Source organism: Erinaceus europaeus, chromosome 21 (assembly GCF_950295315.1).
Source record: "Erinaceus europaeus chromosome 21, mEriEur2.1, whole genome shotgun sequence".
NCBI lineage: Eukaryota > Metazoa > Chordata > Mammalia > Eulipotyphla > Erinaceidae > Erinaceus > Erinaceus europaeus.
In genome coordinates this window covers 30,361,270-30,387,225 of record NC_080182.1, presented here as the reverse complement: position 1 = coordinate 30,387,225, position 25,956 = coordinate 30,361,270, and the positions used below count along the sequence as shown (strand labels likewise).

Below are 25,956 nucleotides of genomic sequence, written 5' to 3'. Positions count from 1 at the left end.
AAGAAAAGGGACATCCATCTCTTAGGATTCAGAACCTGTCACTCAGCCTAGGTGAGGCTGCAGAAGTCCTTGGTGAAAGCCTTTCAAGGAAAAGTCCTTGGGGTCAAAGGAGTACTTCCTGTTACATGGCAGTCTCCTTACCCATCAAAGGGCAGGGCAGGAACTCACAGCCAGGGCTGTCTTCCTTTCCAGAGCCGCCCACTTCCAAGAAGGATTCAGTCTGCTCTCTGAGCTCATAGTCCAAGGAGCCAGGCCACACTCTCCCCCTGCAGAGGACACCTGGATTCACCAAATCCAGCTGGGAGAGTCTGTCCAGGTCCGGATGGAGCTAGCTTGCCCTTCCAGAAATCCACCTAAATCATGTCCTCAGGCCTAGTTCTATCGCTTCTTTTAGTTTTATTTATCTATCTATTATTTACTATTAGATAGAGACAGAGAGACATTGAGAGGGGAGGGGAGACAGAGAAAGAGACAGAGAGACACCTGCAGCCCTTCTTCACCACTTGTGAAGCTTTTCCCCCTGTAGGTGGGGATTAGGGGCTTGAACCCCAGTCCTTGTACACTGTGACATGTGTGCTTAACCAGGTGTGCCACCGCCTGGCCTCTGTTTTCTCTATTTTATTTTCCCTAGTTCTATCATGATCACAAACTTATATTATTTTTGGCCTTATGGCTTCATGCTGCCTGTGCCATTTCACTGCTCCAGGCTACTCTTCCCTTCAGGCAGAGACAGAGAGAAAGGAAGAGATGCCACACCACCCGAGGGTCAGCGTTGCTATGGCATCTCCACATGGTACAGGACTTGGACCTGAACCTTGTACATGGCAAGGTGTGTGCCCTGCCCACTAACTTAGCTCTAGGCCTCACACTGTGTCTTAAGCAGAAGAGCACGCACAGACTGAAGCTAGGTTGGAATTTGGGGTCTGCCACCTACTAGCTGTGGGACCACTCACAATTTACTAACAACACCCTAGAAAGTGTCACATATGGATTTGGTACCTAAACATAAATCGCCACCTGCCTATCTCTTCTATCCACTTCTCAGTTGATTTTGCAACTTGAAAGAGGAAGAAAAGGGTGTGATCTAAAGACCACATGACATTCCCTCACTAAAGACCCCCCCCCCATGTCTACTTGGTTCATTCCAGCCTTGTAGCATCCTGAGCACTTTCTCAGCTGACCCAGTGTGTCAGCCTCCAGGGCACCAATAACAAACACTGTGGACTAGGGGGCTAACCCACAGCACATGCCTATTTCTCACAGTCCTGGAGGCTGGAAGGTGGAGGTCAGGGTGTCAGCCTCTCCCCAGGCCCACCCTTCCCCTGATACCTGGATCAGACAGAAGGAACAGAAAGTTCTCTTGGGACTCCTCCATGAGAATGCTAATGCCGTCCCCCAGGACTCCCCACTCCTGACCTCATCTAGCTCAGATGATCTCCCGAAGGCCCATCACCTTGGGTGTCAGGATTCTAACAGGATTTGTGGGAAACAAACATGTAGGCTGCAGTACCAAGCTAGAAGGACACAGACCAGAACCTGCAGGCCACTCAACCCTCCCCAGGTCAAAAGTCCTCAGGAGCAGACGGGCAAGGGCATGACACAGTAGCAGCAAGAGAGCAAGGAGAATGTTCCAGACACAGGACATCGAGTCACTCCTCCTTCTCCTCCTCCTCCTCTCTGCAACAGGAAACCAGCAGACTCTTTGGGTTTCTTGGGAGATTTTGATGAGACAGTGAATAAAAGGTCTTTATTCTTTTCCTTTTCTTTTTTGTTTTTTAATGCAACTGGGGCCTTGTGCATACATGATTTCTTTCATTCTGATAATGGGGGGTAGAAGAAATACAACATCACCTCCCACGTGATGCCAGGGGTCAAACCTGGGCCATGGACATGATGGGGCAGGTATGCTACCTGGTGAGCTATCTCTCCAGCCCAGCATATCTTATCATACTGATGTGAGGAATTATTTGAGTGTTCCCGGCCTATGTGTGAGTTAGCACCTATGTCCTGACCACCTGGAATGTCCTCTATTGCATGCTGGGAGAAGCAAGAGGTGCTAGGATTTGATCAAGGTGGGGAGCAGGAGTTTGAACCCCGGTGAACGCTAGCAGGTGTGCCACCCCCATGGCCTACAGTGACTATATCATAAGGACCCCATGTGGACTAAGTTAAGCCAGACACATACACGGGGGTCTACGGCCCAACTGTCAGGTAACCTTCATTTTACGAAGGAGACAGGTGAGCAGCATGTCTGAGCTGGCCTTCACTGCTGACATGAAGTGATTAGAATCCAGCATGGTGGAGAAGAGCGTGGCTCCAGTGGCACCAGGCCTCTGCAGGCGGAAATTCCTAGGCTGAACCTCCAACCTGAAAGATGGAGAGCGAGAGACAGCAAGTCCAAGACCCACTTTCAGGTGAGGACGTGTCTGCCACAGAGCGGCCTCCCTCTGGGATTACTGCTCCACCTCTGTTTATGCTGCCGAGGCCCAGCTTCTGTCACCTAGAGAGCCTCCTTCCTGGTCCCTCTGCCTCTAGTCTTGCTTCCTTGCTTCCAACCATCTATCAGCCTAGGAGTCAGATGAGAATGTAACATGCAAAGTCAGGCCAGATAATAGCTCACTCAACAGAGTGAAGACCCGGCCCTGCACAGGCCCTAGGCTCACCCCAGCCACATGGGGAAGGAAGGAGGAGCTCTGTGGATGCTAGGGTGGTAGTGTGGTCTCTCTCCTCTTTCTGTCTACCTGTCTTCCTCTGTCTCTGTCTCCCTCTCTCTAAAATCATGACTCCACAAGCAGTAGAGCTGTGCTGCAGATACCTCTTTTCTCTCTGTTTCTGTCTCCATCAGAAAATTAAAATAAAGAATGAAAAAGTTAAGTCTGCACTTGGGGAGCTAGCTCAGTATCACAGCACAGGACTGACATGCCTGGAGCTCCAGAGGCCCCAAGTTCAATCACCAGCACTGCCCAAGCCGGGCAGATCGCCTCGTGTCCGAAGGCAGCTCCGCCCCAGAGACGCCCACTGAGCTTCTCAAGGGTGTACATCTCATTTCCCGTGTGGCACCAGCATGTCTGAAGCTCAATTCCGTGTTGCACATCTGTCCCCAAAGCCCACACCCACCTGCGCCAGACATGCACGGCTGACAGACTTCCTGCAGCCTGGAATCTTCTGCCCAGTCCGTGTGCCAAGAGCCATCTGAGCACTGGGCATGCACCAAGTGGGACTGAGACTCTGTATTTTTCCTCTAGTCTCATTTTAATCAACTGAATTTCATTTGTTTTAAATTACTTAATTCTTATTTATAATACTGTGGTGTTTGCAACGGAATACTACTCAGCTATTAAAAATGGTGACTTCACCGTTTTCAGCCGATCTTGGATGGACCTTGAAAAATGCATGTTAAGTGAAATAAGTCAGAAACAGAAGGATGAATATGGGATGATCTCACTCTCAGGCAGAAGTTGAAAAACAAGATCAGAAGAGAAAACACAGTAGAACCTGAACTGGAATTGGCGTATTGCACCAAAGTAAAAGACTCTGGGGTGGGTGTGTGGGTGGGGAGAATACAGGTCCAAAAAGGATGACAGAGAACCTAGTGGGGGTTGTATTGTTATATGGAAAACTGGGAAATGTTATGCATGTACAAACTATTGTATTTACTGTTGAATATAAAACATTAATTCCCCAATAAAGAAATTAAATATATATATATACTGTGGTGTTTGTCTGTTTACCAGAGCCCTGCTTAGCTCAGGCTGGTGGTGGAGCAGGGGATTGAACCCGGGACCACAGAGCCTCAAACCTGAGAGTCTTTTGCACAATCATTATGCTATCTTCCCCTGTCCTCCAATACTGTGCTTTTTACAGCAGTGCCATGGAATATACGCCAGGCCTTGCATATGAAGACCCCACTGAGCAGTCTCCCAGGTCTAGTTTCTTCATCTTCATGCAGAGAGAAGAAAGGCACTAGAGCACCACTGCACTATCCATGGAGCTCCCCCTGGTGCTGTCCGTAGTGTTTGCATGTGGTGCCAGGGCTCAAACACAGAAGCTTGATGTGCATGATCTTCCAGGTCAACTATCTCCCAGCCCCAACAAGATTACAAAATCTTGAGATGTTAAAATTCGGAGGCTCCAGCTGGCCGGGCTATCTTCATGGGCGGGTAACAGAGATGACCAGAGACATACGGCTGGGCAGGGAAGCTGTATTTCTTTATTCAAGAACAACGATTCATAAACTAACCCAAATTAATCACCAAACAGAACTCTGCTGCCTCTTTCCCCCGCAGCAGCGCCAAGCACTCTCTAACTCTCAAACTCTGGAACTCTGGAACTCTCTCAGGGTTCCTTGGGGCGGGGACAAGCGGGCCCGCGAAAACTAGCAGGACTGAACCAATTTTCTTGGCAGGGGGAGAGCTAGAACAACCCAATGTAAAGCATACAACATTGAGAGACTAGTGTCCCCCCTACTATGTGTGCATATAAAATCAGCACACCCACCACCAACGCCCCAGTGCCTCCACCTCCGAGACCCGCCTACCTGTCTCTCCACTTCCCTTTCTGGCTGCCTCCAACAACCACTATAGTTTTCTCTGTCAGTTTGGAGGATTATTATCATTATTATCATTATTGCTAGTCAATTGTTTCAGCTGTTTATTTCCATATGTGAATAAAACCACTGGTAATTGTCTTCTGCTTCCTGACTTACTGGATTGAAATTTTTTTATATTTTATTTATTTTAATGAGAGAGAGAAAGAAGCAAGAGCCCTGCTCAGCTCTGGCTGATAGTGATCCTGGGGATTGAACCTGGGACTTCAGAACCTCAGGCAGGAGAGTCTCTGCAGCCACAGTGATGTCTCTCCAGCCCCTGAACTGAAATGTATACAGCCAGGTGTGGCCAGCAGCTGCTGCACTGGACAGGACAGCACTAGAGTGGGAGATCTCTAGAAGGCAGGGCCATGTCTGTCATGTGTCCCCCTGCCTATGACACCACCTGACACTTAGTAGCTGCTCAGCAACTAACGAGTGGCTGGACAGAGGTATGAAAAGACGAGCAATGAGGCCTTTCTGCCCTGCTCCTGGCTCTCTTGCCACCTCTCTTCAGGGCCTCCCTCCACCCACTTGGGGGTGGGGACCTGCTTGCTGTGCTGACCTCAGGCATTTGGCAGCAACCCCAGGTGCCAGGGAGTAAGGTCCATTACTCCCTTTGCTGCACTCCATTTGGAGCCGACACCCCCATGAGGAGGTGGGCCGGTAAGGGGGCCTTAGCAGGCCTGGGAGGACCGCAGCTGCTTCCTAGACGGTCACTCGGGCTTTATGGGCCATGGAAGTGGCTCAGCCCATAAATCCCTGTGAATCGCTCTGTGTCCATCCTTGCTCCTCCTTCTCCCCCTCCCTCTCCTCTTGCTCCTCTTTCTTCTCCTCCTTCTCCCCACCCTGCCCTCCACACCCCCATCCAATGTTGCAAGCCTGTAGGAGGCAAACCAAGTCAACATCAGGTCAAGAGGCTGAATTCAATTAGTCTGCACTGGACTCACTTTCTTTTAGGCAATGAAGTCAACATCAGGCTGAGTAATACACACACACACACACACACACACACACACACATACACACACACACTGCAAGTCCAGTCTCTCCTGGGCTCCATTTCAGAAGACAGATAATTCAGAACAGACATTTAGTCTGTGTTAGTTCTCTCCAGCTCAGACCAGGGCATCTCTATTAGCCTGTAGTCCTAAGGTGAAGTGATACCCTCCCCTGTCACTGCCCCAATCACGCGGTGCTGGAGAGTGCTGCTTCACTCTGTTCGCTGTGGTACCTGGCATTGGGTGGGAAAGGAGCACGTGCAGATGCTCTGAGACAATAGCAAATGTGGGACAGAGAGTGGCACCGGTTTACGGCAGGACAGAGTGAGATCAGCTGTGGAGAGCTGGACTTTCTGGAGGATCTTCATCCTGCCCTAGGCAATGGTCCCTTGAGGGTCTGGTTCCCAGAGGGGATGGAAGGCTCCTGGGTTTGCCCTGAGCAGCTGACACAGTGGGACAACTGAAAGTGTGACTACAACACCATTTATGACACCCTTCTAGGAAACCTGCCTTTACATGGTCGGAGATGCAGCAGGAAGAGCTGTCTTGAGGCTGGAGTTTAGCAGTTATCTAGAAGCCTGTAGGGGACATACAGTGGAGGACGGGGGCACGTCCCCATAGGCAATCTGGGTAAAGGACAGGATCTTGGGGACCAGAGGCTCTAAAAACCACAGTAAGAGTCAAACGAGCTGCCAGTTAGGATGCCCTACACTGTGTGAGCCTCTGAGCAGAGCTGTTTTCTACATCTTCCCAGCAACGCCCCATGACTTGAAGATCACTAAAACCGTCCCCCATTTTTCAGAGTTAAAAAGTAGGGGAGGTTCAGAGAGGTACAGTGATTTGGCTTGTTGGAGAGGCCCATGTGGAAGGAGCGGGGGCAGCAAAGGAAGGGGTCCATTAGTCGCATAACCACCAGAAGCTAAGTCCTGTCCAGACTGCCAACAGCCATACGCGCCAGCTTGGAGGCTAGCAGGTCTGCAAGAGAAGGGAATTGTGCCCCAGACACCCAGAACCTATATGTGGAATCCCCGGACCCCAAAGTGCTAGTATTTGAGAGTGACTTTGGGTAGGTAAATAGATTCTGATGAGAATGTATGGGTGAGATCCTTACAATGGAATCAGTGCCCCTTTAAGAGGCTAGACCACCATGCACAAGGGCCTGGGTTCAAGCCCCCGCTCCCCACCTATAAGGGGACATTCATGAGCAGTGGAGCAGGTAGCACTCTCCCTCCCTCCCTCCCTCCCTCTCTCTCCCCCCTTCCTCCTTCTCCCCTCTTAATTTCTTTGCCCTATCCAATAAAATAGAAAAAAATGGCATTGCGAGCAGTGGGTTCATAGCACTCACACTGAACCCCAGCAATAACCCTGGTGCCAATAAATAAGTAATTGACTGGTGTGGATTAGAATCACAGCAGCAGAGCCGGGGAGACAGCTCAGTGATAGAGCACAGGACTTGCATGAGTGAGGTCCCAAGGTTGCTTCCTGGCACGGCCATACACCTGAGCTGAATGGTGCTCTGGTTACTCTCTCCTTCTCTCTCTTCCTCATAAATAATAAAGAAGTTGAATCAGAGCATTGCCAGCACACACCAACACTGTGTCATTGGGCAAGTCCCTTCCCCAATCTAAGTCTTCACAGGTTGCCTCTGGAAAGATAACCTCGTCTAAGATGTCTATAAAACCTGTATCGGGGGGAGTCGGGCGGTAGTGCAGAGGGTTAAGCGCACGTGGCGCAAAGCGCAAGGACCAGCATAAGGATCCTGGTTCGAGCCCCCGGCTCCCCACCTGCAGGGGAGTCGCTTCACAGGCGGTGAAGCAGATCTACAGGTGTCTATCTTTCTCTCCCCCTCTCTGTCTTTCCCTCCTCTTTCCATTTCTCTCTGTCCCATCCAACAACAGCACCACCAACAACAATAATAATAACCACAACAATGATAAAACCACAAGGGCAACTAAAAGGGAAAAAACGGCCTCCAGGAGCAGTGGATTCGTGGTACAGGCACCGAGCCCCCGCAACAACTCTCAAGGCAAAAAACAAACAAACAAAAAACCCTGTATCGGGAGTCGGGGGGTAGCGCAGCGGGTTAAGCACACGTGGTACAAAGCACAAGGACCAGCATAAGAATCCCGGTTCGAGCCCCCAGCTCCCCACCTGCAGGGGAGTCGCTTCACAGGTGGCGAAGCAGGTCTGCAGGTGTCTGTCTTTCTCTCCCCCTCTCTGTCTTCCCCTCCTCTCTCCATTTCTCTCTGTCCTAGCCAACAATGATGACATCAATAACAACAATAAAACAAGGGCAACAAAAGGGAAAATAAGTAAATAAATATTAAAAAAAAAAAAACCTGTATCTACATACATGGAGAGACTCCTGAGATGACTGTGAGAAAGGTCCAGGCTTCTTGAAGTTCAGCATCTTCTCAAGGCCAGAAGGCTCACCAGACATTTGGTCAGATGCATCCAGGTTGGGCCAGGACTCTTCAGCAGTGTCATGTCAAAACACAAGGGGAAGAGTTACTATTCAACCAGAACTAACGGCAGAGGGGCCGTCGGAAAGGAAACACAGCCCTGGGTCAGAGTGTCCCCCACAGAGATACAGTGCTGTGTTGCCTTCCCGATGGCCCCTCTGCCCGCTGGCTTGTGTCTGCCTACCTGGACTCCTTGAGATGGATTCCTAGCTGGCAAACACAAGCCAGTCCTCTATGTCACTTGCCTGGGTCCATCTGCAACTCCCCAGCCCTCCACAGGACGAGGTCTGCTCATAAGCCCTCCCGAGAACAACTGGAATCCTTCTACCAGACAGACCTCCAGCTTCAGCACCAGCAAAGGATGTGGTCTCCAAATGTGCTCATGCTGGGAAACCTTTGGCTGAGAGAAAGAAAAAGCCAAAACATACCATATGCAGCCTTGCTGCTGCACTTCACAGAACACACTAAGTTTTCCTCGTCTGGATAATCACTCAATACCTATCATAACATGATAGCACTTTTGACGAATTGTTACCTGAAAACATGGGATGTGAAAAATGTGAGTACAGAGTCAGTGGACTCTAGGGCAAGCCTTGCCATACATGTGCTTCTGGCTATGAAGCTGTGCACCACTCAGGAGCATCACAGCACGAGAGGAAGCTCCACAGATGGTGGAAAACAGATGGTGGCTGTGGTGCCTCTCTCTCTCTCTAAAGTTTTTTCTAATATTGTATTTTTATTTATTTTATTTTGAAACTATGAGAGAAATTGAGAAGTGAGATCTAGAAAGGAAGGGAGACACAGAGACACCTGCAGCCCTGCTTTACTGCTCATGAAGCTCCCCACTGCAGGTGGGGACTGGGGGTTTGAACCCAGGTCCTTGCACATGGCAATGTGTGCTCAAGCAGGTGTGCCACTGCTCAGTCCCCCTCAAGTTTTGTAAGGCTCTGAAGCAGTGAAATTGCACATGCATGAAGCCCCAGCGCAATAATTATTTTTGTCTTCACCAAGACTTCACCACTCTGAGCTGACTTTTTTTTTTTCAAATAGAGAAGCAGAAAGAAAGAAAGAGGTCTCCCTTTTGGGAAGCCCCAAAGCTTCCACCACTGTAGTGGAGGTCGAGTTCAAACCCTGGCCTTGCACATGGCAAAGAAAACAGACTCGACTTTCCCTGACTTAGATTAATACATTAAAAAAGGTAAGTGTGTTATGACCTCATTCGTGAATGGAAGAAAGGAGAAGAGGAAGCACTGTGAAGAGATGGTTCTTGATAAATCCATGTATCAGAAACACCTGGAAGACTTCATTAAACTAGGCCCACCCCCCAGAATTTCTGATTCAGTCAGTCTAGGATGAAGCTAGAGATTTTGCATTTCTAACAAGTTCTCTTTTGTTGTTAGTCTGAGGACTACATTTTGAGAAACTGCTGTATTCTTATTATCTTTCTTTTTTAATTTGTATTTTATTCATTTTATTTTAGATCGAGACAAAGATAAACTAAGAGGAGAGGAAGAAAAAGAGAGACACCTGCTACGGCACTGCTTCACTGCTTGTGAAGCACCCTCCCCCACCACCCCTACAGGTGGGGGCTGGGAGCTTGAACCTGGGCCCTACCAGATATGCCACAGCTTGGCTCTCCCTTAATGTCTTTCTAATCACTGTGCATTTATTCCTTTTGTCCTGAACACTTGGTTTATGGCACTGAGTCTTGAATATGCATGATTACACTGCTCCTAGGCCAGCCTTTTCAATCTTAGTTATGTCAGACAAAGAGAGGAAGGAGAGGACACAGAGAGGGAGAGATACCAAGCACCATACACTGTCTGTGGAGTTGCTCCTTCCCCAGTGCTGTCCATGGTACTCCCATAATATACCAAAACTCAGACCCAGGGTCCTGTCCAATCTACCAGGTGAGCTATTGCCCAGTCCTTTATTAAATAAAAATTTCACTGTGGAAAAAAAAAAGTAATTTCTCTTCACATAATATTGAAAACCACATAAAACTAATCCACGGTGATAAGAATCAAAGTATTAGGAGTATATTGGAAACGATGCCTAAGGTACAACCAACAGCGTTTTAAAAAATAAACCAGTAGGACTACATCAAATATAATAACTTCAGCACAGAAAAGGAAATCATCAACAAAATGAAAAGATAGGGAGTCGGGCGGTAGCACGGCGGGTTAAGTGCATGTGACGCGAAGCACAAGGACCCGCATAAGGATCCCGGTTCGAGCCCCCAGCTCCCCACCTGCAGGGGAGTCGCTTCACAGGCAGTGAAGCAGGTCTGCAGGTGTCTATCTTTCTCCACCCGTCTCCCCTCCTCTCTTGATTTCTCTCTGTCCTATCCAACGACAGCAATAACAACAACAACAATAATAACCACAACAGTGATAAAAAAATTAAAAGATAAACTACCAAATGAGGGAAAATGCTCATAAATTATGTATCTGATAAGGCAGGTAGGTGGACCGGTAGGTAGATAGATAGATGATAGACAGCTGAATGGATGTGAATTCAAAGAACTCAGGAGCAAAAATAGTAATAATTCAGGGGCAGAGAGATAGCTTCCTCAATAGAACACACTCTGTCATGCACAACAACTCAAGCCCCCGGCCACAACATGGAAGCACCATGCAGAGAGGAAGTGCTGAAGCAGTGCCATAGTGTCCCTCCTCGCTTTGTCTCTCACCCTCCATCTCGAAAAATAAAAAATTAATAAATTTCAATATCCACAGGGGATGGGAGAGCCAGGGAGTAATGCACCTGGTTAAGCATACATAGTACAAAGTGCAAGTACCCACACAAGGATCCCGGTTTGAGCCCCCAGATCCCCATGTGCACAAAGGATGCATTATAAGCAGTGAAGCAGGTCTGCAGGTGTCTGTCTTTCTTCCTCTCTCTCTCCCCCTCCTCCCTTATTTTCTCTCTGTCCTGTCCAATAAAAAGGAAAAAATGTCTTCCAGGAGCAGAGGATTTGTAGTGCTGGCACCACGCCCCAGTAATAACCCGGAGGCAAAAAATAAAATAAAATAAAATATCCACCAGGAGTAGTGGAATCACACAGGTGCAAACCCCACATGACAAAAAAAAAAAGAGCCCAAGTTTTAAAAATGGGCAAAGGAATTGAATAGACTCCAAAAGACATTTTTCTGAAGAAGACATGAATGGTGACTTCAGAGGCCACTGTGAACATCGCAGTACAGACGCCTCTTCTACATAGGACGGGCATTCCCTTTGGCTACATTCCCAGAGGTGGGACACCCAGGTCATAGGGAAGTGTTATCTTTAATGTGTGGAGGAATCTCCACATTGCTTTGCACAGCAAACTTTGCATTATGCACTTACAACCCCACTGACAGTGAACATCCAGGGTACCATTTACGGTCTTTTGCCTTTGAAGACACCACTTCCTCTCTGCATGGTGCTTCCATGTTGTGGCCGGGGGCTTGAGTTGTTGTGCATGACAGTGTGTTCTATTGAGGAAGCTATCTCTCTGCCCCTGAATTATTACTAGGCGTGAGGTGACATTTCACTATGGTTTAAATTACGTATCTGACCTGCATCAGTTGAGCACCTTTTCAAGTACCTGTTGGTCATGTGATGTAGTTCGATGGATCTGTCCCATTGTTGTTGCCTGTGCTGGTGATGTCATACCACTGCCAAACTCAATGCCATTAAACACTGCTGCTATATCTTTCTCCTAAGAGTTTTAGCTCTTACATCTCTGGTTGATTTTGAGTTGATTTTTATCTATGGTGTGAGGTAATGGTTCAATTTCATGCTTCTGCAATATCAATATCTAGTTTTATTTTTTTTTAAAGATGCTGGGAAGACTCTCCGAGATAAGGAGATGCCAACACTATGTTTGTAGCAAGGATGACACCCCTGAGCTGGGCGCACATGGCAGGGCAGTAGGATTACTGTGGGGTGGAGCCCGAGAAAGCTGTGCACAATGTGAAGTGTGAGATGACTGTTCGAAGTCTGCCTGCAATCCTGGAAGAGACAGTCACTGGAGCCAAGAGAAACCAGGTCAGATCTCAGCAGCAGGCAACCCCAGGTCTTTAGACCCCAAATGACAGAAAGCCCAGCTCCCACAGGCATTTGCATAAAGAGGGAGTTTAGCCTGACTCAAGCATGTAGAGAACAGTAAGGCAGACAGTGTCTGCCAAGTCCCCGTCTCTTTCCTGACTTCTTAACTTTCCTCTGCACTGTTTCCTTCTCCTTAAATAGCAACTGCCACACCACCCCCCAGTACAGCACATCGGGATAACTTCACTCCCGGTCCCTAAACAGCCACAGAGCTATAAGCTGCTTTCTTGCTGAAGTTGCAAGGTGAGTTCCCACTGACCTGCTCTGAGCATGTGCTCACCCCTGAGCCAGTCTTGAAGCCATGAGGTGGTATTCTGACTGGCCAGGCCCCAGAATAAGAGGTTTGGTGAACCCAATTAACACAAAGAACCCTAGATTTATCTGCTCTACTCCTACCTTTGGATTCCTGTTTATTAAACAATTTGTCCTTCTTTATATGTAACCACCTTTCAGCCACCAAGTTGATGCCATCCTGACTTCCCTGGGCAGACAAGCTCACCAATGTGTCCTGGAAGCCCACCTCCCCAGAGCCCTGCCCTACTAGGGAAAGACAGAAACAGACAGAAACAGGGTTATGGATCCACCTGCCAATACTCATGACCATCACAAAAGCAATTACAGAAGCCAGACTTCCCACCTTCTACACTCCATAAAGAATTTCGGTTCAACTCCCAGAAGGATAAAGCAAAACTTCCAATGAAGGGGATGGGATTTGGAACTCTGGTGGTGGGAACTGTGTGGAATTATATTCCTGTGACCTTACAATCTTGTTAATATTTTTGAAATCACTAATAAAAATTTTTTTAAAGGAATGTGGGAGAGAGTGGTCCCTCTGAGGAGGGGAGAACAAAGCTCTGTGGCAGGGCATGGTGGCCACCTCATGGGATTGTGGCCAGGACTAGATGCACAGGAGTCACAGCGGTTGTGATGATCACAGAGGATGAGTTTCTGCAGTCAGAGCTGAGCTACAGAGAGCCCACTCCAGCTAGAGGCCAGATGAGCACCCTGCCTGAGGGAGAAAAATGAAGGGTCCCAGGACAAGCCTGGGGGGAGGGTGAATCACACTGCGCAAGTTGAGGTCAGCCCCCTGCCCCCAATGGGCAATGCTGAGGGCTCAGAAGGGCAAGAGGTGTGATATGGCTGGAACTGAAGCCAAAAGGCGAGTGCTGGGTGCTAGGAGCTGGGGGAGCTGCACCTCTAGCTGTCCACAAAGTGGACAGCTTGTCCCCCTTAAAGGGCCAGGCCCAGCAGGCAAAGGAAACCATGGCAACCACCAGTTAAGAAAGAGGGATGAAACGCCTATAAACATAGCTTCCAACCATGCAGCATAGCTTCGGGCTCCTAGGAGACAGCCACACAAAGACCAGCTTGGCTCATGGAGACCAGACACAGGGAACTATTCCTGGGCACAACTCTTGCGCCACAGTCTGCAAAGCAGACAGACCAGCAGGTTGTACAGACAGGTGCCCGGGCAGCAGAAGCTGGGTTTTCACCCATCTGCATAGATAGCAGCTCCTGCACGCATGGTGGGCAAGTGAGCGAGCTCTCTCTACTGTCGCCCCGGCGCAGCCCGACACCCCCAGCTCATGCCCACCTGTCTCTCCTCTCCACCTCTGCAAACTACCAACCCAGCCTCAGAAGCCAGCAGAGGCAACTGGCAGAGGGTCGCACCCGCAGGCTCAGAACATCCCACTCCTGCATGACTGGCAGGGACAGCCTGCCTTCCATCCACCCCTAGACCACCAGTGCATCCTCAGCAGGGTGTTGGCAACTCCCTGCTTCAAGCCGCCCTTCAGCCAGAGCTCCTCTGCCATGCTGAGTATGACAACAGCCACCCAGAACAGGATGTCAAATCTGTTTTCTCTCTCCCTCTCCCTCTCTCTCTTATCTGATTTTCCAATGAGAAAAACAATCAGCAAACTCTTTTTGCCTGGTAAATACTTGAATCCTACAGTAGCAGAGCCCAAACAGTTACTATGGCAACGCAAGCCACACCAACCGGACGTGCACAGATTACTTCCAGTGTGCTCTCAGGCTGGTGCTCAGAAAGCAAGTCCCGAATCAGTCGGGGTCTGGGGGGGCAGCCACAGTGAATGTTTCATGCTGATGTTTCTGCTTCCAGGCCTTAGCACCAAATGAGTGAACTGCTTTGGGGTGAGCATCTTGCTCTCCCTACTAGTGGACTGGCAGCCTCCTCATCCTCCACTTGGGTTTTTTGGCTTCCAACCACATTTCAGAGCCCAGGACTTGCAGGGCCAGCACCAGAAATAAGGGCTGGGAAATGACAGTATTGGGCAGCCCGGCCAGATTCTGGGGTCCTGCCCCACCAGGGGGCTCTCAAAGATGGGAACATGTGCTGTATGCTCTGCAAAGCTGCTCTGCAAAGCCCTGGCCCAACATGCATGAAAATCCATGGGTGCATTTGACTTAAAAATGGGGGTGCTGACACCCAGGACTGTAGGGAGGTTGGGCCACAGTCACTCAGAACCAAGAGGTGGCATGCAGTCCTGGCCAAGGACAGAATAGGTTTGTGTTCTGGCTGTTAGACCCTGGACAAATCACTCAAATTCTCTGAACCTGGGTTTATTTAAGAATAATAACTAGGGAGTCAGGCGGTAGCACAGTGGGTTAAGCGCAGGTGGTGCAAAGCGCAAGGACTGGCATAAGGATCCCGGTTCAAGCCTCCAGCTCCCCACCCGCAGGGGAGTCGCTTCACAGGCGGTGAAGCAGATCTGCAGGTGTCTATCTTTCTCTCCCCCTCTCTGTCTTTCCCTCCTCTCTCCATTTCTCTCTGTTCTATCCAACAACAATGACATCAACAACAACAATAATAGCTACAACAATAAAACAACAAGGGCAACAAAAAGGGAATAACTAAATATTTTTTTTAAAAAATTTTAAAAAAGAATAATAACTAGGTGATACCATGAGTAAAGCTTCAGAGTAGTAAACAGAGGTCCCAAGACCAGTCCTCAGTGTCTCGTGGGCCAGAGTGATGCTCTGGGTCTCAGTCTCTCAACCTCTCTCTCCCTCTCTCTCTCTCTCAAATATTTTTAAATTTTTTTTTAAATATTTATTTAATTTATTTATTCCCTTTTGTTGCCCTTGTTGTTTTATTGTTGTAGTTATTATTGTTGTTGGATAGGACAGAGAGAAATGGAGAGAGGAGGGGAAGACAGAGAGGAGGAGAGAAAGATAGACACCTGCAGACCTGCTTCACCGCCTGTGAAGCGACTCCCCTGCAGGTGGGGAGCCGGGGTTCGAACCGGGATCCTTATGCCGGTCCTTGTGCTTTGCGCCACCTGCGCTTAACCCGCTGCGCTACAGCCCGACTCCCTCTCTCAAATATTTTTAAAAGACTGATAATTATGAGACTAGTAAAAAAAAGCCTATGTTAGGGATCAGGTGGTAGCACACTTGGTTGAGGACACATGTTACAATGCACAAGGACCTGGGTTCAAGCCCCTGGTCCCCACCTGCAGGGGGAAAGCCTTGCAAGTGGTGAAGCAGGGCTGCAAGTGTCCCTCTGTCTCTCTCCCTCACTGTCTCCGCCTTTGCTCTTGATTTCTGGCTGTCTCTATCCAATAAGTAAAGACTAAAATATAAAATAAAAGGGCCAACATATACATATATATGTATATATATATATATATATCTTTATTGGGGATTAATGGTTTAGTTGACAGTAAATACAATAGTTTGTACGTGCATCATATTTTCCAGTTTTCCACATAACAATTCAACCCCCACTGGGTCCTCCTCTGCCATCCTTTTCCAGGACCTGAACCCTCCCCCTCACCCCAGAGTCTTTTCCTCTGGTGCAGGACACCAGCTCCAGTCCAGGTTCTGCTCTGTGTTTGCTCTTCTGATCCTGTTTTTCAACTTCTGCCTGAGTGAGATCATCCCATTTTCATCCTTCTGTTTCTGCTTTACTTCACTTAACATGATTCCTTCAAGCTCCATCCAAGATGGGCTGAAAACAGTGAAATCGCCATCTTTAATAGCTAAGTAGTATTCCACTAGACCACAACTTTCTCAGCCACTCATCTGTTGTTAGACACCTGGGTTGCATCCAGGTTTTGGCTATTACACATTGTACTTCTATGAATAGGGCCAACCTTTTAAGACTGTTGTAGGAATAAACAGAGTCACCCAGTTAGCATATTTATTGGCACATACCCCTAAATATGGGGCTGTTCGAAAAGTCATGATGGGTTCTTGCTATGTTTTTCTATGCATAATCGCATCATGACTTGCCCGACAACTCAAGAGTTGATACTGTTGTGCTTAATGGCAAAGAGAGAACTGGAGGACTGCTGCTCTAAAACGTGGGCATCGCGCAAGAGGCAATGTGGCCGCATGTCAGTCCACAGTCCCTCCTTGTAGCCCCTTGCCTTCTTGCAAGGACCCGATTCTCTAAGGTGGCACATTCGGGTTTCAGAATCCTCCCCACACACTTAAATGGTACTAAGAACTCCCAAAGGGATTTTTTTAATATTTTTTTTATTTTTATTTTTTAAATATTTATTCCCTTTTGTTGCCCTTGTTTTATTGTTGTAGTTATTATTGTTCTAATAATAACTGACATCATCATTGTTGGATAGGACAGAGAGAAATGGAGAGAGGAGGGGAAGACAGAGGGGGGAGAGAAAGATAGACACCTGCAGACCTGCCTCACCGCCTGTGAAGCGACTCTCCTACAGGTGGGGAGCCAGAGGCTGGAACCGGGATCCTTATGCTGGTCCTTGCACTTTGCGCCATATGCGATTAACCTGCTGTGCTACCACCTGACTCCCTTTATTTTTCATTTTATTTATAAAAAGGAAACATTGGCAAAACCATAGGATAAGAGGGGTACAACTCCACACATTTCCCACCACCAGAACTCCGTATCCCATCCCCTCCCCTGATAGCTTAAATATTTCTTTAGTTTATTTATTTATTTATTCCCCTTTTGCTGCCCTTGTTGTTTTATTGTCATAGTTGTTATTGATGTTGTCGTTGTTAGATAGGACAGAGAGAAATGGGGAGAGAAAGGCAGACACCTACAGACCTGCTTCACCACTTGTGAAGTGACTCCCCTGCAAGTGGGGAGCCGAGGGCTTGAACCGGGATCCTTACGCCGGTCCTTGCGCTTTGCGCCACCTGCGCTTAACCCGATGTGCTACCGCCCGACTCCCGGGATTTTTTTTTTTTTAATTGCTTATTAGTTTGTTTTAAAATCACAGGGCCAGGTAGTGGCATACCTGGTAGAGTACACACGTTATAGTGCACAAAGATCTGAGTTCACGTCCCTGGTCTCCACCTGTCAGATGGGAAGCTTCACAAGCAGTGAAACAATGCAGGTGTCTCTCTCCCTTTCCTTCTCCCTCCTCCTCCCAACCCCTCCCCCACTTCTCTGTCTCTATCAGTAAGGAAAGAATGAAGGAAAAACAAAATGCCACTGGGAACAGTGCCAAGCCCAAGTGTGAACCAATAGCAAAATAAATAAATCAACAACAGAAGTAATAATAAAATAAATTTGCAGTAATAGTGTCCGGGAAGGGGGTGCCACAAGTAGAGCAAACAGCAAACAGAGTCCAGCACTGCCTGAGCCAGAGTAATACCCTGGTCTCCTCTGTCTCTATTTCTCTTTCGTGAATAAATAAACAGATCCTTTAAAATGTGCAATAATAGGACCAGGGAGATAGCTCAGCCTGTCAGAGCACAATCTTGCCCAGCTAAAACCCCAGAGGTCATAGGTTCAGTCCCCAACACCACCTTCTGCCAGAAATCAGCTCTAGTCTTCTCTCGACTTCCCTCCCTCTCAATTGCCCTCTCCCTCTTCCTCTCCCTTCTCTCTCACTCTATCATAATAAATAATTAGGTAGATAAAAACTTGTGAATCACAGTGACAAACTCATTACTTATTAGCATTACATATTCTTATAAAATATAACTAATTTCCAAAACAAAACAAACATTTATCAAAGACAATGCCATTGTCTTGCATCTATGCGAATCCCTTTAATGTCTGGTGAGGAGGGCAGCTGGGTTCTCAGCTCAGCCTCTCATTCCAACTGCTGTGACATGTTTGGACTGGAGTGGATGAAGCAAACTCAGCCTCACAAAAAGGTAGTATGGGGAAAGGGAGGAATGTTTTTGGCTTTCAGATTGTGTATTTTCTTCTTGGGTATTACATCCAAACTCAGTGAGTGGTATTCTCTTCAAGATTACCTGCGTGTGGAGCCTGGCGTATTCAGCACACATTCCATTTTCTGCTAAACTGAAGCCCAGAGGCTCATCATGCACTTTGTCAAGCTTTCTCCCTGCATGACTTTCCACACTACGCCTTGCTCATTTGCCAGATATATGCACAGCGGGCTACAGAGACCTTCCCTATGTTCTATTTCATTATACAGTTTCCCATTCATCAATATCACCAATAGTCTCCTCGGCCTTTAAGTATTGGGACCTGTCACATTCATAGTAGTAGTAGAATTTTTCATTTGAACGCCTGAATGTGATCCTTGGTAGCAAATGTTGTCAGTCTCTACTCAATTGTTTTTAAGAGACTTTCTGTCATGGGTCCAAGCTAGAAGAACCATAGCTTTTGTTAAAAGATAATCTATTTTTTAAAGTATTTTTAAAATGCACAGCTATCACACAGATATAAAATGAACACATGTTAAGGATTTTATTTAACTCATGATGATGGAGACAGGCAGATGTTTTAACCAACTCAAAGGAGAAGTCAAAGAGACAGAAATGTATGTGGAATAAAGAACTGTTGAAATGAGTGTGCAAAGGGGCACAAAGCTGGCTTTTCCATGGAGGGGGAAGGGGCGTCCCTCCACCAGCAGGATTCATTAGCATGTCTATAGCACAGAATTATTCCGTCCTCTATCAGTTATCTACAAGTTACAGAATTGTGAAATAGCTCCACAGAATCATAATCAGCTAAGCCAGGAACATAGACAACACACAGCTTTCCTTTGAAGCTCCAATCTTTCCTCCCTACTGTCTTCTGTCATTCACTCTTCTGGATTAAAAAAAAATAGAAAAGAAAAAAAAAAGAGGAGGAGAAAGAGGAGCAGGAGGAGGAGGAGCAGGAGGAAAGCAGCCTGTTCAGCTCCCAACAGTCACACAAGTAGCCTAGCTGTGTTTCCTGCTTCCTCGGACAAAATGCCAAAAAGACACATGCATAAACATAGAGACTTAATCAATCAGTACTCTATCCTGCTTCATCAAGGGCAGCCTACATGAAATCAGGGTTTTACCTTGATCTGCTTTTGTTTTATCACAAGCATATGTCAAAGAAGGATTTGATGACAACACATCAAGTTTGGGCTACTGCCTTGATTTCTGTAAAAATGCTAGAAGTTTTAGCTTTCATTTTGCTTTGTCACCATCAATGTAAAGACAGCACAGTGTGATGTCAAGTAATGGTCTCAACATGAACCTGGCATGGTTAAGGTTTGTTTCTAAGAGAAAAAGGAAGACCAGAGCATCACTCTGGCCGGCATGCTACCAGGAATCTAGCCCAGGGCCCCATGTATGGAAGGAACATGTCCTACTGGCTGAGTCATCTCTCCGGTCTGACACCGTTTTCACCTTGAGAACTCTCTGTGACATGAGGGTGCAGGGGAGTTCACCTGGGGAGGTGACCCGGGCTTGAGTCCCCCATCCCCATGGCTTTGGTGCTGCAGTGTCTCTTCCTCTCTGTGTGCCAGCCCCAAGTAGTAGAGGGAGAGATACTAAGAAATCATGAAGCTGGGATCAAAGAGAAGGAGACCCTTGGTGTAGGGGGTCTTGGTGGGAAGAGAGCTTCTGCATCTGCGCCACGCTCGGCAGCCTCAGAACACCACACACGCCAAGCAGCACCCTAACATCTGTGTGGGGGTGTGGAGAAACAGCACTAGTCTACTCACAGAAGTTGACAAACTGTCCAACCACAGCTTCAGAAAGGACAGTTTCAAGTAATCAAGAACTAAATCAAACAAAGGACAATCTATCACTGCACTCAACAGGCAGATGCCCGTTCCTGTGGCACTTTTCCCCCTCCCTCTTGTAAAGAATTAAGTAGCTTATACCCCAACCTTGGAAACAACCCTGATGCCCAAAGGCAGATGAGTGGCTATAAAGTTGTACACATGGGCCCGGCTAAGCACACATAGTACAAAGCACAAGGGCCTGCGCAAGGACTCCGGTTCGAGCCCCTGGCTCCCTACCTGCAGGGGGAAGGCTTTACAAGTGGTGAAGCAGGTCTGCTTGCCAAGTGCTAACTCTCAAGACTGCCATGTCCCAAAGACCCCAAGCAGAAGCCAGGTGGTGGCACACCGTGTTGAATGCACATGTTGCCATCCACAAGGACCCAGGTTCAAGCCCCCGACCCCCACCTGCAGGGAGGAAGCTTCACAAGTGGTAAAGTAAATGCTTCAGGTGTCACTCATTTTTTCTCCTCTATATCTCCCATCCCTCTCAATTTCTCTGTTTCTATCCAATAAATAAAATAAAATAAAATAAAATAAAGACTGAAGTTTATGGGGGGGAATCCATCATGGCTCAATATTATAAACATAAGGACTACAACTTCTCAACTTGGGGCAGATCCTCTCCCAAAACAATTGGTGCCGTGTATTTTCAGTTCTAGCCTGCTCTTTCCTTTAGCTTTCTGAAACACCCTCACTGCTTTATCAAATAGATGTTTGTCTGATTTGCCCACATAGCTTCTTAGCTCTTCGATCCTTCTTGTGTCTCAGACCAACCTTTAGCCAAACTTACCCTTTAGAATCTCTCTGATCAGAAGCTCTAGTTACTCCTGCTTCTCCAGCTCACTGCTATGACTTGATATTCTCACAGCATGAGAACGAGAGACAGAAGGGATGGGGAGACACCAAAGCACTACCCCACCTTATGTAGCTCCCCTGGTGTTGCCCTTGGTGCTCCCACGTGATACCAGGGATGGAATCCAGGGTCTCACACATGGTAAGCACTTATCTGACTCACTAAGCCACCTCTGAGACCTGGTTTTCATTTAAGAATGAAACCAAACCACCTCATCTCACCACAAACTCCAAATGGATTTAAAATATAGACATTAAACCAGAAACCATAAAATATCTAGGGGAAAACACTGGCAAAATCATTTTCAATCTAAGTTCTTTTTTTTAATATGTATTTATTTGCTTTTTGTTGCCCTTGTTGTTGTTTTGTTGTTGTTGTAGTTATTATTGCTGTTGATGCTGTCGTTGCTGGATAGGACAGAGAGAAATGGAGAGAGGAGGGGAAGACATAGAGGGGGAGAGAAAGACAGACACCTGCAGACCTGCTTCACCACCTGTGAAAGACTCCCCTGCAGGTGGGGAGCCGGGGGCTCGAACCGGGATCCTCACACCATCCTTGCACTTTGTGCCACGTGCGCTTAACCCGCTGCGCTACCGCCCGACTCCCTCAATCTAAGTTCTATAGGTATCTTCAATGACTCAGATCCATACACATGGAAAACAAAAATAAACCAATGGGACTACAACAGATTAAAAAGCTTCTGCACAGCAAAAGAAATCACCACTCACATAGAGAGATTCAGAATGGGAGAAGATCTTTCTATGGCATATATCAGACAAAAAGGTTAATAACTAAAACTATACAAAGAGCTCACCAAACTCAACAGCAGCAGCAACAACAAAAACAACCACATCCAAAAGTGAGGAGAGGATATGGACAGAATATTCACCAAAGAAGAGGTACAAAGGGCCAACAGACACAACAATATGCTCCAAGTAACTGATTATCAGAGAAATTCAAATAAAAACAATAATGCTACTTCACTCCTGTTAGAGTATCATACATCAGAAAGGATAGTAACAACAAATGCTGAAGAGGTTGTGGGGACAAAGGAACCCTCCTGCACTGCTGGTGGGAATGTAAATTAGTCCAACCCCTTTGGCGAGCAGTCTGAAGAACTCTCAGAAGGCTAGAAATGGACCTTCCCTATGACCCTGCAATTCCTCTCTTGGGGATATATCCTTGGGGATACAAACACACCCATCCAAAAAGATCTGTGTATACCTATGTTCACAGCAGCACAATGTGTAATAGGCAAAACCTAGAAGCAACCCAGGTGTCCAACAACAGATGAGTGGCTGAGAAAGTTGGGGTCTATATACACGATGGAATACTACTTAGCTGTTACGAATGATGAATTCACCTTCTTCACCTCATCTTGGATGGAGCTTGAAGGAATCACATTAAGTGAGAAAAGTCAGAAAAAGCAGGATGAATATGGGATGATCTCACTCATGTACAGAAGTTGAGAAATGGGGCCAGGTGGTAGCGCACCTGGTTGAGCACATGTGTCGCAATGCAAAAGGACTGGGGTTCGAGCCCCCTATCCCCACCTGCAGGGAGAAAGCTTTGAAAGTGGTGAAGCAGTGCTGCAAGTGTCTCTCTGTCTCTCTCCTTTCTCTATCACCCCCTTCCCTCTTGATTTCTGGCTGTCTCTATCCAATAAATAAATAAAAACAATTTTTTAAAAAAATTTTAAAGAAGTTGAGAAATAAGAACAGAAGGGGAAACACAAAGCAGAACTTAGACTGGGTTTTGGTGTATTGCACCAAACACTCTGGGGGAAGCAGAAGGGGGTGGGGGGGTCTCAGGACCTGGTACATGATGATGGATCTAATTTGGGGTGAGAATGTCTTGCAGACACCCATCTTGGTGAGATGAGAAATTGTACCCATGTGCTAACAACTGTACTGTAAAAGCACTAACCTCCCAATTTAAAAAAATGAAAAAAATATTAAAATGCTTCTTTAATAGTCTGCATCTAATAATTCCACTACCTGCAGCCCTTGTGGGACCAACTCTTCTGACGACCGTTTTTGCTAGCTCAGCATCCATGGTGTCTTGCTTTCTTATGTATTTATCATTTTTCTGAGCATGAGCTGAAATTTCTTAAAACTTTGTCATAAAGAATCCCTTTGGGCCTGAGGAAGCCATGTTTCTGTACAAGGATCTGGTTTCTGCCAGGTACCTTGGGCGCACTATCAATATGTGATTGTGCAAATTCATTTAGAATGAAACTGAATTCAGGTTATGGACCCTTGTAATCTGGAAGGATTGAGTTGTGGTTAAAAACTGTCAGCTAATTATTTTAGTTTATTATTTCATTTTCTTTCATTTTATTTTATTTTTATTTTATTTACCAGAGCACTGCTAGGGATTGAACCTGGGAACTCAGAGCTTCAAACATGAGAATCTTTTGCCTAACCATTATGCTATCTCCCCAGCCTTTTCAGTTGATTTTTCAAAGCTGTACCATGCCCCTAAGGTTTAAAACAAGCAATTATTGTTATCCATCAGATGGCAGGCTTATTTCTAAATCACCACTTCACAAAGTCACTTTTACAGTGAGATATGACCAGGGGAGGTCTTGATTTGATGGAAGGGATCCTATTAGACCCTCATCTTAGACAAATTCTGGGCTACCTCTCCTGTCTCCTAGAAGAGAGGCCATGAGAAATTAGAGCTCAACTCACTGGTAGGGCATGAGTCTTACCATTTACTCAGTCCAGGGCTGAGCCCCAGCACCATGTGGGAGGTTCCATGGTAGCAAAGGAAATCCACCACTTCCCATGACCTGAATAAAAAAGTGGTCCAGGAGAGTTAAAATCATGCATCCATGAGATACCAGCTCTTCAAAGAAAGAAACAAAGTAGGCCTCAAAAATCACCCAGCTCACAAGTGTCTGTGGAATAAAATCCAGTGTGAGGGTTCTGCTTTCCTTTCTTTCTTACATGGGACCTCCAGGGAATTCCTTAATAAGTTCCTAGCCCAAGATGATCTCACTAATGCACCCTGGAACCTCACCTCTCCAGAGCCCTACCTCATTAGGGAAAGAAAGAAAGAAATAGGCTTGAGGTGTAGATTCACCTGCCAATGCCCATGTCCAGCAGAGAAGCAATCACAGAAGCCAGAACTCCCACTTTTTGCACCCCAAAAAGAAGTCTGCTCCATACTCCCAGAGGGGTAAACTACAGGGGAAGTAATAAGCCAGAGGGCTCTGAACCTCCATTCCACCAGGACCTGAAGCATTTGTTTTTATAGTATCATTGAAGGGAAGTGAATCTGGAAAACACCAGATGAAGGCAGGCATAGTTTCACTTATCTGAGAGGAAAAAGGAAAGACACTTGGAAATAGGAATAGGTGTAAGGGTGAACTACAAAGGGAGTGAAGGCAGGACTGCTGAAAAATAGGGAATTATATATACATAAGTATACATAGTTACAGAATCAGCCCATATGGGTGACCTTGGAAGACAACTGCAGTTTCCAAAGGAAGGGATAGGACACAGAACCCCGGTGTTGGGAACTGTATGGAATTATACCCTTATTATCTTATAGTTTTGTAAATCAATATTAAATCACTAAAAAGATAAAAAATAAGTGATCCTGGAGGTGACTCAGTGGATAAAGCCCTGGATGTTCAAGCATGAGGTCCTGAGTTCAATCCCCAGCAGCACATGTACCAGAGTGATATCTGGTTCTTTCTCTCTCTCCTCCTATCTTTCTCATTAATAATAAGTAAAACCTTTTTTAAAAAGATAAAAATAAAATAAGATCCTTGCCCATAAATAGATTAGTGATTTTTAGATGTTATCCAGCACTTCTAGTTATTTTCAACAGGAGAATCATCACACTTGAGAAATTTGAGCTTGGTCCCAGGGGTGGTTTAGTAGAAAGCACAACTCACCGTGCCTGAGGCCTTAGGCTCAATTCCTGGCATCACATGGAAGCACATAGTACAGCACAAGGGAGGTCCATGGTTGGAAGAGCGGTGTTTTGGTCCCTCTCTCCTGAAACGTATAGACAGATAAATAAGTCATTAAATAAAGGCCGAAGAAATTAGTCAGCAGTGGCACGCACAAGCTAGGCTCACCCCGTGTGGATGAGGGGGGATCTGCTTTGTTTGGTGTGTGCAGCAGGGGCGAGGGTCATGGAACTATAGCTGGAGATGGGCCGAAAAGATCTGGGAGAATCTAGCCAGTGGAGGGTCTGGATGTCATCCTAACTTTAAACTTTCTTACTTCTAGTTTTGGATCCTAAGGCTCATAATGCTTTTAGGATTCTTCTATTGCATCCCTTTATTAATAGTGTTTAACAAAGTGACCAGGTTTCCTCTGCATCAGAACCATATGGTTCATTCATCAAAACTTGTGATTTCTCAGTTCTGAGCCCAAACTTCCTAAATCTGTATCCCCCGGAGGGGAGTCTTTAGGGGAGGGAGAATTTCCAGGACCAGGGTACCTACTTTTAAGATGTTTTCAGGTAACATAACCTCATGCACACTAAACTCTGAGAACCTGTGAGTTAGAACAGCACTATTTAAATTCCTAAGAGGTCACTAGTGGACTAAGAAAACCTTTCTTGGTGGGGAGGGGGGTTTCACCAGGGCTTTCTGTATCAGAAAGACTTTCACTATCTTACAGAGAAGGAAAGAGACAAAAAGAGGAGACACCGCTGTAAATGTCGCTCCCATGTGGTGCCCGGGGGTGGCCCTGGGTTCTCACACATGGTAAGATCTGTGCTCTACAAGGAAAGCTGTCTCTAAGCCCAGCAAATACTTTTTTTTTTTTGGAGGGGGGTGTTTAATTATATATATGACCTACCACTCTTTTTGTTTATAGTCAAAACACATAGTTCCAACACAGGGCATCACCACACCAGCTGACTTTTTGACAGAGAAAAAGTAAAGCAGAGAGAGGAGGAAAAAAAAAAAGTTAAAGCTTCCTTCAGTGTGGTCAGTGCCAGATTCAACCTGAGTCACTAACATGGC

The 25,956-nt window shown here is 46.7% G+C and overlaps 1 long non-coding RNA gene across 2 annotated transcripts in view; it reads right to left on the bottom strand.

The window, feature by feature from the left end:
* Positions 1 to 2,222: 2,222 nt before the first annotated feature.
* The window catches only part of LOC132535305 (uncharacterized), a 95,209-nt gene continuing 71,475 nt past the window's right edge, over positions 2,223 to 25,956 (bottom strand). For both annotated transcript variants that reach the window (XR_009547098.1, XR_009547097.1), the window contains exons 4-5: positions 24,874 to 24,976; positions 2,223 to 2,367 (exon numbers count right to left, since the gene is read on the bottom strand). This is a non-coding gene — a long non-coding RNA (uncharacterized LOC132535305). The remainder of the gene's footprint in view (positions 2,368 to 24,873; positions 24,977 to 25,956) is intronic.